Source organism: Protomyctophum bolini (assembly GCF_963924005.1).
Source record: "Protomyctophum bolini genome assembly, chromosome: 18".
Taxonomy (NCBI): Eukaryota; Metazoa; Chordata; class Actinopteri; order Myctophiformes; family Myctophidae; genus Protomyctophum; species Protomyctophum bolini.
Genome location: NC_137879.1, coordinates 30,252,474 through 30,258,473, shown reverse-complemented (window position 1 = coordinate 30,258,473; position 6,000 = coordinate 30,252,474). Strand labels below are relative to the sequence as shown.

Genomic DNA, 6,000 nt, shown 5'->3' with positions numbered 1-6,000 from the left:
CGTGGAATCACGGCTCGCTGTTGTTCGCAGTACCTCCCTCCCTCCCTCCCTCCCTCCCTTCCTTCCTACCCTCCTGGATCAATTCCTTTTTTTGTCATAAGCCGGTAGATTCCTGCAGGTTTTGTTGTTTGGCTGAATGGATGTTTCTCTTTGCTGGAAGGTTGTGAGGGATCACGACTTTTCTCCTCTCATTACAGACCGCTGTTTGGATGTAAGCTGACAAGACAACAACAAATGTGAAATAGGTGCCATTGAAGCTGCGGACAACAACAGAACACAACAAAGGTATGGCGTTTTTGTGTTGTTATTTTTGCACCTATATATATATATATATATATATATATATATATACATAAACAGTATAGAGGGGTGACTGACGCCACCACCACCAGTAAAGTTCCTGTCCCAGGCCTCAGTGGGAGCTGTCAGTGTCCTGTTACGGTGGTACGTTTTGACAGTGTCACGGAGTCAAAGGGGAGGTGGGTTGGTTTTGTTTTTCCATGGCGGAGTGGCAGTGTCTCGTTCCCACAGGTGCACATATCGGGTTTGATTGCAGGGAGGGGCTCCCTGCCTCTGCCTGTATATGTACAGTAGCATGTCGACGTCTCGGCTTCACTGTGGTGGAAAGTATCTGAGTACATTTACTGCACTTAAGTACAATTTGGAGATATTTTGTACTGTACTTGAGTATTTACAATACCTTTACCTGCCTATACTCCACTGCATCTCGGATGTAAATATTGTACTTTTACTTTAGTTACTTATAGTTACTTTTTACATTTGATTATTATTCCAAAACATACTTATCCACTTCAATTCTATATATACATATATATTTCAACCATTTGAAAATAGCTGATCTAACAGCTCACAATGCGACACATTGTGAGCATATATGTCAATGTGTAGTACATTTACTTTTGGTACTTTAAGAACATTGCAGTATTGATACTTTTACTTAACATTTGAGTACGTTTTCCTCCACTGCGGACTGCCTGCGAGGGCCACACAGTTGATCAGAATCACATGTCATCTTGTTTTTCCTTCCTTTCATGTAAATTATGATCTGACAGCTATTTCCTTTTATCACCAATTACAATCATTCATTCATTCATTCATTCATTCATTCATTCATGCCGTGCAGAATGACCTCGGATACAAATCGTATTTCTTATTTTTTCATACCGAGCAAAATGCCCAGAATTACAGTTGCCACACTCGACACACAAGTCCCATGTCGTTATTCATTGCATATCACCATGTTGGGCGAGAAACAAACGTTGTCATTCTTGTCATCATAGCTCGGTCAGTCCTCAGCTAGCCTTTACTGTACAGTACAGTACAGTACAGTACAGTGAGTACACGCTATCTTTGGCTCCCCCGGCATAACTTTGATGTTCCCTGACCCCTCCTTCAACCCCAGCCGCAGTCAGGGGGGGGGGGGGCAAACATGGTCAAATCCCTGTAGTTCACGGGGAGGACAGAGCAAAGCAACTCAGGGGCCAACGGGCGCGTGAAGCCGACGCACCAGAATTAGCTGTGGCGCTGCTGCTGCTGCAACAGGTGAAGCAGAGCCAGCTTATTTTTTTTATTTTTTATTTCTTATTTCTTTTCTCCCTTTTTTTTACGATTTGCTGGCCCGGGACCAACGCAGAGCACTGTAGCGCGGTGGTTTGCCAGGCCCTGAGACTCAGCAGTCAGCAATATCTTCCCCAGAAGAAAGATATCTTGCACAATGTTGAACTTGCACTTTTTCTTCCCCTTTCATATCCCTCCCCCCCCCCCTCACTCCCCTCCCGCTCCCTGCTGCTGCCAAAACGTGCGGCGGTGCTGCTGCAGTGTTGATGGGGAGGGCGTGCACACACACACACACACACACACACACACACACACACACACACACACACACACACACACACTCTACCGACTGACTGACTTTGAGGCGGTATATACTTGATGGACCGGATTAATTTAGAATCGTCCGTTTTTTGCTATTTTTGAAAAATCTAAGAACGACTTGACATAGAAAACATAGCTTTTTCAGAAAACTGTCATTTTTTAGAATCTGATCTCAGGTCAGAATGGGTTAAGCATGGGGCAGCATGGGGAGTGCACGTTGTGCATTCTATCCAGTGCAAGTTGTTGGTCTGTCAGAGGAGACGAGGTGTGAGCGCGGATGCAGGAGTGCAGTGATCATCATCACACAGTATAGGTCCCTCCCGCATGCCATTCAGGTGGCATAGAGAGAGAGGGGGAGAGAGAGAGAGAGAGGGAGAGAGAGAGAGAGGGAGAGAGAGAGGAGGAAGCTATGTGCCACTCCCTGCCCATCTGTCAAGCTTGGCAGGGGAATCACTTTCACTTTTGCCTTTCGTCTCTCTCTCTCCGGGAATACACACGGGGGGGGAAACACAACACAACCATGGCACACACAGGCAACGTGCGCGCACGGGCATGCACGCACGGCACACACACACACACACACACACTCTATTCCTCAAACAATATCAAGAGTATGCTCGCTGTGAGCTCGCTGGAAGGCGGATAAAGCCCTGAGCTGCTGTGTGCTGCTTGGCAGACTTCCTCCGCTGAGTGCTGGGGAGCCATAAAGTTGAAATTAAGGGCCAAAGGAGTGAGTAGCTGTGTGAACGTTATTGTGGCCCTGCTTCTCTCTCTCCTGACTGGAGCAGGCCTGTGGCCACCTGGCTGCTGGCCGGGTAATCCCAAAGGCATGCTTTTTGGACGCAGGCCCCCCTGTGTTACACAGCTCCGTTTTTTTATTATCTTTTTTATTTGGGGGGGGGTTTATTTGTCATATGGCTGTTTTGAGCCCCCCCCCCCCCCCCCCCCTCTCCCCACATCACCATGGGGAAAACCTCTTTATGGCTGTTAATATGGCGTAGCACAAAGACACAATGGTATTTACAGTGACGGCATAGCGCCCAGACAGACGGAGGTACTCCGGCGGTTTCCTCTATATGAATATGCCGCCTCTCCACTTATGTTTGTGACATTTCAACTACTGTAGCAATCTCTCCACCCCCAAAAAAATCAATGGGATAATTCAATAACCTGCCTCAAGGCTGTCCTTGTTTTGGTTGGGTTTTATTTATTTTTTATGTCTAGACAGGATACGCACTGGCTGTAATTTCACTTTTGTCTGAAACCCAAAGTTGAACTAATTTGGGAGGACGTCGTATGTGATTGGCAAAGGCCCACAGCTACAGTAAATGATATTTCCGGGAAACAATAAATGAACCGCGGTGCCATTTACTAGTGGATGACATTATCGTATTGTTGTTTTTGTGTGTGCATGACATCATTTATTGACGTTTTAACAGTCAGCCGGGTGGCTTCCCTGCACTTAATGGCTTTCTAGCGGGTTAGCAGGCCGACAGGCGGTTTGCAGCAGCGTTCTCAGTATCGGTGAGGCCATGATATGCAGACGGGTGTTTTACTGTGAAGGGGCAAGTGTTCCCTGTTCCTTTAGGCCGTGGGTTTTTATTGCAGCGCAGCAGAGTAAACAGAGCTCCCGAGTCCCGTACTGCCGGGCTGCAGCATGTTGAGTGGCGTAATGGACGGGAGTGGGTGGTATCGTGGCATTGTAGCCATGCAGGGCCGTGTACGCTTTCTTCTTGGGCAGCCCTGTCACTCCAGAGGAGGCGTGCGTGGCGTTCGCTTCTCCTCTATGAAGAACAAAAGGTCCCCCCCCGTTTTTATAGGTGTATTTGTGGTGTAAATGTTATGGTTACGGTTGATTTTCCTCTCTGGGGTTGGAATTCTTGCATGTGCTCCGACTGGAGCCGTCCGCTGCGGTGGGGCGGAGGAGGAGAGCGTGCTGTTTATAAAATGTCCGGGAGACGTGGGCGGGCGTGCCCCCGGAGGGTGACGGAGAGGGACAGAGGGGGCTTCTGTTTCAGCTGCGGCCGGCCGTGTAATAAGACGTCCAGTTTTGACTTTCCGATGAACTTCTGCTCTCTCTGCGGCCTAGACGGAGCGGCGAGAGGCTTGTGTGTGTGTGTGTGTGTGTGTGTGTGGCTTTGATACTCCGTCCAAAGCCAGTCTCTCTCTCTCAGAGTCAATTCCGGTTCCTATAACGGTACGAGAGAAGGTTTGGCGTGTCGGCGGGTCAATGGAGGGGAGAACGCAGTGCAGAGACGCTATAAAGCCACGTGCTTGCCTATAACAGATCTCCCTGTTCCTGATCTGAACTCCCCTTAATAACCGCCATGACTTCCTGGCTCATCCTAGCCTGGAGAAATGGACAAACAATAGCCATGCACTCCACTGTGGGAAAGGCTGGAGCGTTGCATTGTATTGTTATGGTGTTATGGTTATCGTACGGCCTATATTAACCCATTTAGGCCTGAATATTTTTTTATTTTTTAAAAATTCTGACAGTTTTCTGAAATACCTATGTTTCTATGTCAGAGGTGCTCAATATTTCATGTCAAGGATCCCAAAAGTTATAATGTAATTGGCCACCCACCTCTATATGAAAATATGTTGTCCCAGAAGCAAAGATTTGAGTTGAAAACGTTCGCTCTGAAAGAAAGATTTGTGCCACATTATCACGATTTTTCATAAATAGCAGACCTACAAGCTCATAGCGCGGCACTCGGTGCCGCGCTATGAGACTTGTAGATCTGCTATTTTTCAATATAGCTAAAGCATAACATGCTTTAAAACACAAAGGGGTTCCCGCCCAAAATGGCTTAAGCACACATAGCCTTTGTGTGACATGTTGCACAGATCATATTGCTCGGGTGAAACTTTCCATTCTTGAAAAGCGGAGCGGTTAAAAAAGAATGTACACATGACATAACACAGCACTTCACGATTCCAACACCCTGCGCGTCCTATCAAAGCCCGGGAGTTTTCTAAGAAACCGAGCCCCCTTTTTATGCCAAACATTTACGAGGGCCTCTTTATACAGGGCCCCGGCGGGTTGAGGGCCTCTTTATACAGGGCCCCGGCGGGTTGAGGGCCTCTTTATACAGGGCCCCGGCGGGTTGAGGGCCTCTTTATACAGGGCCCCGGCGGGTTGAGGGCCTCTTTATACAGGGCCCCGGCGGGTTGCCCAAACAGCTGCGCATGCGTTGCCGCAAAAGCCAGCGCCCCGTCGAGGTCCCCCCCCCTTTTTGGCATCCTGTCAGTTTCCGTTCGGTAGGTGTTTGTTTTTCTCTATACTTCAAAAGGAAGTCATTGGCAGCCACCGGACCCCCCCCCCCCTCCCCGGAGACCCCTCATTGGGGGGGACATCTAGGAGTTGAACCGAGGCCGCTCATAACTTAGCTGGGGGGGGGGGGGCTAATGAAAACACGCCTGGTTTCCGACGGAGCAGCTGATGTCACACGCGGACGGACAGGCATTCTGGAACGCACGCCTGCTAAAAACAGGCTCCTCGTGGTGTCAGCGACGTGCTTTCTCATGTACAGTAACGTGAGGTACATTGTCTTCTAAATGGCCGCCGTCACTTCAGTCCCAAAGATGTTCCAAAATAGGTATTCCCCCGACCGCCGGCAAGGACTGCTTTGGACGAGTCCGCCTGACGGCTTCGCTTTGAAGAGCTTTCAAACCCTCAAACCGCACACCCGACACTAATTCGTTTCTGCTATGAGGAGGGATGTCACACGCAGCCGTGAGATTGACATTGGTGTTAACTCATTTTGGGCGGGAGCCCCTTTTGGGTGTTAGCATTATGCTATGCTTTAGCTATTGAAAAATAGCAGATCTACAAGCTCATATAGGTTGTAGGTCTGCTATTTTTTGAAAAACCGAAGAACGACTGACGTAGAAACATAGCTTTTTCAGAAAATTGTCATTTTCAAGCAGACATTTTTAGAATCTGATCTCAGGTCAGAATGGGTTAAGTCAGCCAGGGCTCAGGGGAGGGGGGGGGGGGGCTGCTCAGCCTCTTCCTCCGGTCCAACGCAACTGACAGATACCTTTTTTTATTTATTAAGTCTGTGTTTGAACATTCATCTCTGGCTGCTGGCGGTG

General features: G+C 48.5%; 1 protein-coding gene across 1 annotated transcript in view; it reads left to right on the top strand.

Annotated features, from left to right (window-relative positions):
- LOC308333376 (thyroid hormone receptor alpha) overlaps positions 1-6,000 on the top strand; it is a 206,832-nt gene that overhangs the window by 34,027 nt on the left and 166,805 nt on the right. The window contains exon 2 of the mRNA XM_080789753.1: positions 198-285. The gene's annotated coding sequence lies outside the window, so the exon portion shown is untranslated. The remainder of the gene's footprint in view (positions 1-197; positions 286-6,000) is intronic.